Source organism: Acomys minous (genome assembly GCF_964271855.1).
Source record: "Acomys minous genome assembly, chromosome: 12".
Lineage (NCBI taxonomy): Eukaryota > Metazoa > Chordata > Mammalia > Rodentia > Muridae > Acomys > Acomys minous.
The window spans coordinates 45,108,369-45,120,316 of record NC_140493.1 but is presented as its reverse complement, the minus strand read 5'-3'; the positions used below and the strand labels follow the sequence as shown (position 1 = coordinate 45,120,316).

Below are 11,948 nucleotides of genomic sequence, written 5' to 3'. Positions count from 1 at the left end.
CCCGAAATCATCATCATGGGGCTGGACCTGCCCCCCCCAAAAAAAAATCATCATCATGGGGCTGGAGAGATGGCTCAGTGGTTAAAAGTAAGGTACTGCTCTTACAGAGGACCTGGGTTCAGTTCCCATCATCCACATGACAGCCCACAACTCTCTATAACTCCAGTTCCAGGGAACCAGGATAGCCTCTGTAGGCTCTTGCATGTACACGGTGCACATAAATTCATGTAGGCACACATACATACATACACACACACAGTCAATCAAAAAAATAATCTTTTAAAGCTAAATCTCAGGATCAGATATCTCTAATGTTCCCTTATAGTTGGAAGCTGTAAGTTCCATGCCCAGTTTTGGTCCCTGGAGCTCAATTAGCTGAAGAGAGTCTCTGAAGAATAGTGAACAGAAACACAAATATGTCCCTACGCCTCAGTGTCCTTGACTGACAAATATTTTAAGATTCTAGCTTCATAGATTTGAGATTAAATGAGACAACCATTGGTAGAGGCCATTAGAGTCATTGGAATGGTACAAGGTAAAGGCGGTAAGCACTAATAAGTTTCAGATATGCATAGCATCACTGTCACTTTCGATCATCATCACTGCTGTCCTCATTGCCAGCACAGTCCCCTCCACTCTAGCCAGCCAGGAGGAGGCCTCCTCTCAGGCCTCTTATGTCCGTTCTCTGCTGACTCAGGATGTCAGAGGTTCTCTCAAATATCTCATGAAGGTGATGCTTTGAAAGGCACATGAGTGTTTATTCCCAGCCACCGGCCGAGGGCACCCTGTGGTCCAGGCGCTCTACTGGGTGCCAGGTCACACAGATGAGTGGCACAGTCTCTGCCCTTGGAGGCAACAGGGGAGAGATGATGTGTTCTGTGGTACAGGCTGACCAGCACTGATTTCAAGGAGCTATAAGAATGCCTAAGAGGGCCAGACCTCACTATAAACATGGTCAGAGATGGTTTTCTCTGGGCCACCAAAGGTTCCCAGGTGAAACCCTTATTAATTTCACACAAAATGGAAAAGGGCTTTTACTTGCTTAAGTGATTGTTGCAGTTTGATCCTTTTGTCACAAGGGTCCATTATAGCTGGAAATGAAGCCTTTAAAATTAACAACCTAAGAACAGAAAGTATTTTTTTTTCCTCCACAATGCTTAGCAGCGCTGGAGGAAATGCCATTGGGAGTTCATCTCTAGGGCCCTTCCAGGGGGAGCTTCAGCGGAGGGTGTTGCAATAATGGAGGGATAGGAAGATGTTCTCATGACCTGGGCTCTGTTCCGCCTGTGCCTGTTAAGTGTGTGTGGCTGGGCCCCAGTCATTAGCATTTATTGGCTTCCCAAGCCCAAGGATGTGTAACAGATATTTCCGACTCTACAGGGTGACTGTCCCCCTCCCTGATGGACACTTTCCTTGCTCTCCTAGTAGAGAGAAACAAAAACAATCCAAACTTGCCCTGGGTTCTCCTCTGAAGTAGCTACTGTTCTGTCTCTGCCTTTATTACTCAGTGGCTTAAAACACAACTAGTTTTTTTTTAATGCTGATACTGTTGTCCTAATGTGTTTTGTGCTCCTGTAACAAAATGCTTGGCATTGGAGCCTGGGTAATTTACAAATACATATATTTATGGGTTAGGGATAAATAGCTCAGTTGATAGAGTGCTGGGTTCAGTTCCCAACACTGCATGAAACCAGGCATCATGGCACATACCTGTAATCCCAGAACTTTGGAGGTAGAAGCAAGAGAATAGAAGTTCAGAATCATACTACATATAAATTCAGAGGCCAGTCTTGGAGAGGGAGGGAAAGTAGAAGGCGGAGGGAGAGGGAGGGAGGGAGAGAGAGAGAGAGAATAGAATGAGAGCCTGCCTCATCCTTTTATCAGGCACTCACTCCTGTCATAAGGGCACTCATCTCGTTTACAAGGTCACAGTCCTCATGGCCCCATCACTCTTAATAGGCCCACATCTTAACCCTATGTCATTGGCAATTAAATTTCCAACCCATAAGCTTTGGTAGATATGTTCAAACTATAGGAGCCACAGCTTTACAAAGAAAGCTAAAGTTGGACAAGTTACGATGACATATGCCCATCACACCAGCAATGGGAAGAGAGGATGGAGGTCAGCCTCTGGTCCATAGCAAGTTGAAAGGCACTCTGGGCTAAATGAGACCTTTTCATCTTCCTAGCAGCCACATGAGAGGGATGCTTCTATTGATCCTATTTCTTATTCAGGAACCTTAAGGGCTCAGCACTTGAAGTTACGATGTAAAATCATACTGCTCATAGGTTAGTTGAGCCAGAATTTGAATCGACCGAGGCTACCAACGTCAGTGCAGATTCTCAACTGCTTGGTGCTGTTGGTTGATGTGGGCTAACCCACTTCCTTACCTCTTTTCCACAGATGCACCACGGTGTTTGTTCTGCATCCATCTGGCCTAAAGTAGAACCTCTTGTAAGGGACACTTGTTAGGTTTTTGGCATCCAGTGTCCATTTCCTTTTCCTGGAAACCCTTGGGTTCTCCATTGATTTGTGTCCCGTGGAGCTGAAATCGGGGTCTTCGCTTTTTGCCTTGGATACGGGACAAGGGAATGACCCAAGCTAGAATTCAATACCTAAGCAGCAAGCTAAAGAGGTTGAAAGGATTTGGCACTCTGTTTGGTACACCCCAAACAGCACTAGCTACATGTCTTATTGTTGTGATAAAACACTGCAACAAAAACAACTTACAGGAGGAAGAGAGAGGTCATTCTGGCTCAGTTTGAGAGTGCAGTGCATCGTGGTTCGGAGGGCATGATGGTACTAGCTTTAGGAAGCAGCTTGTCACATTGACTCTGCAGTAAAGGAACAAAGAGAGATGAACCATGGTACGTAGCTCACTTTCTCTTCTTTATTTGGTTCAGGATCCCAGCCCACGGAATGGTGTTGCCACAGATTAATGTAGGTCTTTCCGACCTCTGCCAACCTAGTCTAGACAATCTCATACCAGCATGCCTAGGGCTGGTCTCCTAGGTGATTCTAGAGTTTGCCAAGTTAACTATGTTATCCATCACAGTGTTTGTTTGGCTGGTTGGTTGGTTTTGGTCAGTGCAATTCTGTAAATGAAAATGCTAAGACAAACAAAATGCTGAAGTTTTAAGTGCGCGTGACTGACTTTTTCTTTTGCCATAGACTCTATAATAGCAATGCTGGGTATATTTCTCCTCCAAAGGGATGCCCACCATAGTAGTTCACCTTCCAACACCTTCTGTCACCCTCACATTGTTTTGGGTTTTTTTTGTTTTGTTTTGTTTTGGAAATGGTCTTCATATTTCTAACCACTCATGTCATTGCAGGGTCTATGTCCTCCACCTGCTTGGTAAATGTAGATGTTCCCTGAGGTTCTGCCTCTAATCTCTCTTCTTTCTGCAGTTTATGTGCAAATGTCCACCACCTCCAGGATACCCTCTTGTCCATGACATGTCCATGAGGTTAATATCTACAGGCCCCAAAATGTTTATTGGATGTAACAGCAAAGCTATGACTGAGTGCCAGCCAAGCACTGTCTGGACCCAGGACTCATAAACCTGGATTTTTTATTTCAGTCTCAAAAACTTCATTCTACAGATAAAAGCAAAACCACAAATATAAGGCCAGAGAAGGGAATAAAGTCTTGTAAGGTCATGACTCCAGAGAGCAATAAAGTCAAGGACTCAAACTGGAAATAAATGCTTTATCTAAAGGTTCACTTTTTTTTTTTTTTAAGAAATGGGTTGGGGTGGAGTCTTTTGAGGTCGGTCTCAAGTAGCCCAGGCTAGAACTCCATATGTAGCCTAGGATGATATTGAACTCTTGACCTGTCTTCACCTCTCCAGTGCTGGGATTATAGCGATGTGCTACCACATCTGGTTTTTGTTATTGTTTATATCCGTTTAAGACAAGGTTTCCCTATGTAGCTCAAGCTGGCTTCAACCTTATAATCTTCTTGCCTCAGCCCGCAGAGTATTAGAAGTACAGGCATGTACTATCACACCCTGCTCAAGTGTTCTGTGTGTGTGTGTGTGTGTGTGTGTGTGTGTGTGTGTGTGTGTGAGCCAGAGGTTGACATCAAATATCTTTCTCAATCTTTCTGTCCATTATTATTATTACTATTACTAATTATTATTATTAATATATGTTCTGTCATTGAACCTGAAAGTCACCAATTATGCTAGACTTCTGGCCAGCAGACCCAGGGAATCTTCCTGTCTCTGGCTTTCTAGGTCCCGGATGACACAGAAGGCTTCTTTACACAGGTGCTAGAGGTCAAACTCAGGTCCTTATGCTTGAGCAGCAAGCACTTTACTGACTGACATCTCCCCAGCCCCTAGAGTGTTCACTTTCTAATAATTCTAAGATTGTCTGAGGAAGAAAAATAATTATGATAGAATAGAGCTTCTGACTGGAAGGCAGTTTTGCTGCCAGGAGACACTGGAGAATGTCTAGTGGTAGTTTTGGTCCTTCGCACCAGGTTTTGCTGCTGACATCCGGTGAGTTGCAGCCAGGAATCCTATAGTCTGTAAGAAGCCCCTTACAATAAGGAAGGAACTGGATGCAACAGCTCGGGGAACGAAACCCAGCACTGGAGAAATCAGTGCAAAGCACTGGGAGAAGTTGGCGTAGGGCGTTGCCTTTTTAGGTGCCAGCTCGCCCTCTTACCAACTGTGCTGGCTCCTTTACCTCCCCCTCCCTCCACCCTCAAGCCTGGCCCCTCCACCAGCCCTGCAAAGCCTCAGACTCTTAGCCACACCCACACTGCCTTCTCTGCACTAAGCACAAACAGGAACTCATTATCTTCCTCCTCAGAACCTTCTCCTTCATGCTCTTTACCATAGTTAAAAATACCCGCCTCCTCCTCCTCCTCACAGGTGAGCACCATTGTCCCTTCTAGTGTGCCCCACATCCCCGTCAGCCAGAACACAGGCAAGATGTCTCCTAATGCTTTGTTCAGAGTCATTGCTGCTTCACTAACACACCTGGGGACAAACTAGCTTCTTCTTCGGTTTTCCAGTCATGAGGTTGAAGGCATTTTTATGACATCTACATTCGATGGTCCAGATCGTGAATTTCATAAGGAATTCAACTAGGGGAGCTTTAAAGACCCACCTGGCTCCTAGTCTGAATCTAGGATAAACTTGTGATGCTCTGGACTTTACCAGCTGGCCTTCCCCTCCAGTGGACAAAAGTAACTCTCCAATAGTACAGAGCCTGCCCCAGCCCACCTTCCTCCATGGGGTCCCAGTTCTGCCTCTGCAACTGCCACTGCTCCAACAGAACCTCCCCGTCATCCACAGATGCTGGCATGCCTGGCCATCTCTGAGAAGCCTCCACCCTTGCCTCCCACGTGCTAGACAGCCACACTTCTCAAAAGAGTTGTCTACACTTGCAGTCTCCCACTCACTCCTCAGCCCACTGCAATCTGGCTGCCGATCCCTTTGCTTTTATCCACGCGGCCCTGGTAAAAAAAAAAAAAAAAAAAAGGTACCAGCCTCATAACCATCCAATGTGATTGATGCTCCCCTTCTGAGCCTCACTAGACTGAATTTTCTGGGATATTTATGGGTGTTCGCCATCCCCTCTAGGGAGTAATTTCTTCCCTAGACCCCCCGGTCCTTCTCTGGTTCCCTCTTCCTGCTGTTTAAGGATGTATTCAGCTATAGCTGGTACCCACAGCTTAAACCACCAGTAAAGACAGTGTAAGGTAACAAAGAGTCTGGAATCCAGGGCTCCTCCACTCACCAGCTGGCCTTGGGCAAGCCACTCAACATTCGGGTGCCTCAGTTTCCTTTTCTATAAAATAGTGCAAAAGCATTCAAGCCTCTTTGATTTCTGTTCCAAACATGCTCCCTTTCTTCTCATGATGTAGAACCTTCTAATATTACCCAACTATGAGGCCTGTTCCTGTTGTCTTGGCTCAGGTGCCTAAGGAGTGCTCAGCCAGTAAGGGTCCACAAATGCATAGAAGAATGCTGCCCTTAACTGAGTTGTCTCAGAAGCAAACCTGGGGACCAGGAGTTAGGTGTGGTTACTTCATCTGGGACGTGAACCTAGAAAGAACAAAGGAGGGAGGAGAAAGGGAGGTGAATAATGAAAGAATAGGCTAATGCAGTTACTGCTGGGGGCCACTGGACTTGATCCCATGAGGACGATCCTCTAAGAATAATCTCGAGAGCATCTTACACACCTGTCCCTCATTAGAGAACAGAAGCCTTTATGCCGTCAGGGGTTGGGGAATTACCCTAAGATGGGGCAAGACGATGCTGTCTTGGAGAAACTCCAAGCTAAGAGATGTGTATTGGAAGGGGGCAGAGGGCACCATATTGCAATGGAAGATGTTACTAGAGGTGAGCCAACTGTCACCTAGACATACAGTCATTGTTTTGCTTAACTTTAAGGGCTCCCCTCACATCCTGGAAGTGTTACTCAACGTCCTTGTATCCTACCCCAACCAATGCTCTCTCTATACAGTCCCATGACATACTCTGATGAGATCTTCCCTCTTAGTCCTCTCAGTAGCAATTTCTCATCTTTTTGGAGAACAAGAGCATCTCTCCAGACATAGTGCCCAGGAACTATTGGGTCCCCTGATCACAAAGTTAAATGGATTAAACTCACCTTGGTCTCAAGCCCTTGCTTAGAGTAACTGGTCAAGACATGTGGCCTCTTCCCTTCGTTTCACTGCAGACAGATTTGCCACCTAATATGAACATGTAAAGCCACAAGTAAAGCCTTTTTTGGTTTTTGAGACTGGGTCTCATGTATCTCAGGCTAGGCTCAAATTCCCTCTGGATCTCAACACGACCTTGAACTCCTCATCCTTCCAAGAGTGGGGATTCCAGGCATGTGCCACCCTGCCCTGGCTCAATATGTAAGACCTTTAATGAACAGAAGTGCTGGGGAAGCACAGAAGAGGGAATAATTAACTGGCGAAGTACCAGTGAAACTACAGTTACCTCAGCTGATAGACTTTATTACTCACAGTGTTGAATTGCCAGGACCATTAGCAGAGCCCATTACTGCTTCTTCCATTACACTACACTGAGCATTCCACGTCAAAGTCTCTGTGTGAAAGATTCCGGGAGCTGAGGGACAGAGTGGCTTGCCTTGCTCGGGTGGGACATAGATCCGGATTTCTGGCCTTTGTCCCTCACAGCCGTCATTCCAACATGTGCTTATTGAAGGGATCCTATGTGTTAGTATGTACGGCTCTTGGAGCTGGGACTCGGAACAAAAGAGACAGTCAAGCATCTTGCTGTAATGCAGCATTGCCACAGGGAAATAGGCAAGCATCCAGAAAGATAAAGCAGTGACAAGAGCTATGAAGCAATAGAACCAGGGATGGGATGCTGGGAGAGGTGACAGTGAAGGTGTGGGGGACAGACACAAGTAGATCAAATGGTTGGGGGAAGTCTCTGAGGACAGTCTTCTACACTGTGATTTATCTGTCAACCTCAGTTGGGTAAAGGTTTTTTTTTTCCCCCAAATGGATGGTAGCTGTGAAGGGCAGGACCCTTGGCATCTGGTGCTTGGCTTGGAGCTGTTCCTATGGCTTGTGACCACAGAAAGAGCTAGAAAAAAAAGACCTGCATTTGGGTGCCAAGCACACGCCTGTTCTTCCTTTGGAGACGAGCTGGTACCTAAGTTTCAGTTCCCAGAATGGTCTTTTCAGTTCTCACTTATCCACTCATGGGTCCTTCCTCTAAGTCTGGAATTCAAAGGGATCTGAAACACTTAAGCAAAACCACCCAACTGCAGCCTCCAGGTAAAACAAACTAACAAACAAAAAACCCAAATGTAGCATTTCCTTGGGAAACCACAGTGAATCACTCCCAATGGCTGCCCAGGATCCCTGGCTGGTTTTTCTAACCCTCCTGGAACATCCCAAGGCTTATTAACACGCCCTCCCGCCATGTCCCCTGCCCTCAGGTTAAGAACAAAATCTCACATTTTGTGAGGCCTAGTGAGTTTCGCATTTCACCAGAAGGGGGTCTGCGTAGCCCCCTTTTCAGAAAGCAGTTTCTGGAAGGCTAAAAGAAAAACAATCACCCACTGATGAGGAAGACACTGATGTCCTCAAGGCCAGATCCGTCCACAGCAGTGTAGGTCCGCATAGATATGCAGAATACTCTTCCCACGAATTAGAAGCCTCCTTTTCCTGAGGTCTCTGGACTGCAAGGCCAAGCATGACTATCGTTGGTTGATGTTTCCAACATGCCTGGGTAAGCATCTGGTTTTCAAACTAAGTCTATGAAAACAAAACTCCTTTCATGTTGGAGAAATGGAAAACTCAAGGCAGTATCACTTGTAGGAAATAGGAAAAGGCCATTGTCCAACCTTGGTTCAGAGACCAAAAACCAAGTATGCTACCCAGATCATCACTATACGCTATCCTGACTCAAAAGGCTCTGCTTCCAGGCACTGGGCAGAAAAGAGAGAAACAACAGAAAGGAACTGGTGAACGTACACTGGGAGAAGTCGAGGCAGGATGGGAGAGTGGTCACAGTCCTCTATAGGTGTCCAAGCTTTAGCAAGCCTCACTTCAAGGCCAAGGTTTTCTGCTGGTAGGCCCCACCTCTGCCCTCTGTGGGCAAGAAGGAGGTCCATCCCGCGCATCTCCTGCCCTGCCTTCCTCTCGCGCCCTGCAGTGTGCCGGCGGGCCAAGGGTTAAGCGCGGTGGTGGGAGCCCCCGGCGCGGGGCTGCCGCGGGCCGGGAGTGCTTAGTCAGGATTCCGATTTCCTGCCGAAGTGTTTGGATTTCCTGCAGCCCGCGCCCGCCGCCGCCGAGCAGGATCGAGCGAGCGGCTCCTGTCGCCGGCCTCCTCCCCCTCGGCACATGGTCGCCCGCCCCTTCCTGCGCCGCGCTCGGCTCCCGCGCCTCGCCCGGCCTCGCCGCGCCGGCAATGGAATAATGCCCAGCGGCCCGCCCGGTCCCGGTGAGTGGCAAGGCGGCGGGGCGGCGGGGCGGGCGAGGCGGGCGCGGCGGGGCACTGCACGGCCACCCGCATCCCTGTGGGCTTCGGGTGTCCCTGTCTTTCCAAAGAGCACCATCCTGGGGTCTGGGGGCGTGCGGGGCGCGCGGCCGGCTCTGCAGGGACTGGCCAGGCGGCCCGGGGGCTCCGCAGCCGCAGCGCTAGAGCGCGCATTCCCCTGCTCTGCGGAGGCGACTTGGGTTTGGGGGTGATGCTCCTGGGGTGTAAGGCTCCCGCTCCCGGACGAGGCCCGGACACCCACCGGGGCGCTCTCCTCATCCGCGGGGGCGCTTTTTCCGTCCTCCAGGGCACCCTCCCCTCCCGTTGGGGCGCTCCCTTGGCCCTCTGAAGCTCTTTCTTCCCCTCCCCAGCACTTTGCCGGTTCTCCCCAGCGCTCTCCCCGCGCGGCTGGAAGGCGCGGGCACTGGCCGCCGCATTGTCTCTGTCGCAGCGGAGGAAAGTTTCCCTCGGCGGCGCGGGACTTGGCCTGGACATGGCGCTGCCAGGCAGGCCCCAGACCACTTAAAGCAAAAGGAACCAGGGATGGGGGTGGGGGTGGGGGTTAATAATTCCACTTGGGAGCTGAGAAGAGTCTGGTGGTTTTCGCTTGTACCATTTTGGGACCTGATGCCTTTTTATGAGAGCGACAGTAAGTTTAAAAGAAAAAAAGAAACTCGCTGGTGTCTGGTTTTCTGCTGTTTAATTCATCCCGAGACATCATATCGATCCCTCGTAAGGCGGATTCATTTTCATAAAAGAGAGGCTTATCCAAGTCTAGACCAAGTTAACTTGACCTTAGCCTTAGCAGTACAGATCCAAATGACCAGCCCCACCCCCACCCATCTGCTCCGTCAGGTTGTCTTAGCAGAATTGATTCTAGGATAGTATTGGTTGAGGATTGCTGAGTAATGTTTTGAGACTGTAAAACACAGAATTTAAATTTTAGACAGTTTCATGTCTGTTCTAGCATGAGCGGCCAGGTCTTCTTGCTGGGTCATTGGAAGGCCCCTGTGTAGGGCCATTGGGGGCGCAGAATGTGTGTGTGCTTCTGTGTGTGCGTGTGCGTAGAAGAAAAGGATCTCAGAAAACAACTATTTTCACTTTTAACGCTGAAGAGGTTTAGAGAGGTGACCTGTCTCGTCTAAGGACACACGACCACTTGGTGGCCTAACTTCCAAGTCTCTAAACTCTGTGCCTGGGCCTCCCCGACTCTGCCAGATTATGATCTGCTGCCAGCCGTGAACCAGATGTGGAACTGTGTCTTTCAACGCTCGACACTTTAGTACCTTCTCCTGTTCCCTTATCTGTTATTGCCACTGTTTTTGAGATATACAGTTATCTCAAAGAACATATTTTGAGATAAGGAGTTTTAAAATTACCCTGTTCAAAAATGCATAATTTTTTTTTAGCGCCTTGTATGCTTATCGTAAAAAACTAAAAAATAAATATGCTATTACCCAAATTCTCCTGTTCACTGACCCAAGTGGTTTTGGGATTCAACTATCAAATGGATCTGAAATACACAATTGTAGTTATTATATAGGGGACTGTCTTTCTGTACTCTCTCATTTTTGTTGGAAACATACAAATCCCCAAAGGGCAATGCCTTGACACAGAATGCACTGAGAGATTTCAGAAGTCTTGCTTTTGAATTCTCCTTTTCCTGTGAGCTGGGCAGCCCCTACCTAGTTCCCTCTTCGAGAGAGCTGAGTGGCCTGGCTTTTCATTTTTAGTATGTGATAATGTTGAAGAGAAAGGACTTTTTCACAAGCTTGCCATTTGGTGAAGGAAATTGAAATTCCTCACACTTCTCTCCAGTCCTCCCCAACCACAGCCAGCTAGATTTTCAAAACCAATGCAAGAGCCCTGCAGTCCCAGAGATGAATGTGTGCATTCAAGCCGAGCCCTCCCAGTCCAGACCCTCCTCCCAGCTGGCTGCTCTATGTTGCATGCCAGGTGGCCGTGGTCTAGGGGAAAATGAGCACCCTCTTACCTGGGCTTCCCTTTCCTTTTCCCTCCCAAGGTCTCATCTGTGTCTGATGGCCTCTTCCTGGCCGGCCTCTTTTCATACTCTTCTCCTTTCTTCTTCTTCTTCTTCTTCTTCTTCTTCTTCTTCTTCTTCTTCTTCCTCCTCCTCCTCCTCCTCCTCCTCCTCCTCCTCCTCCTCCTCTTCTTCTTCTTCTTCCTCTTCTTCTTCTTTTTTTTCTGATGTGGGCTCTGAGGAGAAATCTGCATAAGCAATACTGACAGTGACATCTAGCACTTATTAAGCGCTTGTTGTATGCATTAGCCTTGTTAGCTCCTAAGAAGGATCGAGGGTTGGGGAGATGGCTCAGTGGGGAAGAGTGTTTGCTGTACAAGCGTAAAGACCTGAGTTCAAATCCCTAGCTCTTATGTAAAAAGCCAGATACCCCGGTAAATCCAGCACCCAGTGAGTGAATAAGAGAAAACAGGATGATTGCTTGAGTTTGGTGGCATGCCTTGGCCAAACTCTAGGTAAAGAAGGAGACCCTGTTTGACCCCTATGTTCACTCATGGGTATGTGGTATGTGTCCTCAGGCAGATATGCACATACATATCATGTGTGCGTGTGCCCGTACAGACAGACAGACAGACAGACACACACACACACACACACACACACACACACGTCACCCAAAGAGGGGACTCCTTGGGAATCTTTCCCAGAAAGGACAGCGTTTCTCACATTAATCTGGATTGAGTCATTCTTTCTTGTCGCCAGTAAACATTTGCTAAGTGCCTCCACTGTGGGAGGTACTAGTCATGCAAAGATGAATAGCGCCCTGTTCTCAAGGCCTCTTATTTTCATTGTCAGGATTATATACCCTTTCATTTAATTAATCAGTTCTGCAAACGTGCATCAAGCACTTACTCTTCCCTAAGCCTCACATGGAGTCCCCATGATACAGTGACTAACAAGATAGGCGAGTCCCCACCCT

General features: G+C 48.0%; 1 protein-coding gene across 4 annotated transcripts in view; it reads left to right on the top strand.

The window, feature by feature from the left end:
* Window positions 1-8,680: 8,680 nt before the first annotated feature.
* Window positions 8,681-11,948, top strand: part of ASAP1 (ArfGAP with SH3 domain, ankyrin repeat and PH domain 1) — a 298,778-nt gene continuing 295,510 nt past the window's right edge. For 2 of the 4 annotated variants that reach the window (XM_084751015.1, XM_084751011.1), the window contains exon 1: window positions 8,681-8,952. The gene's annotated coding sequence lies outside the window, so the exon portion shown is untranslated. The remainder of the gene's footprint in view (window positions 8,953-11,948) is intronic. The other 2 variants (XM_084751013.1, XM_084751017.1) reach the window with 2 other exon arrangements.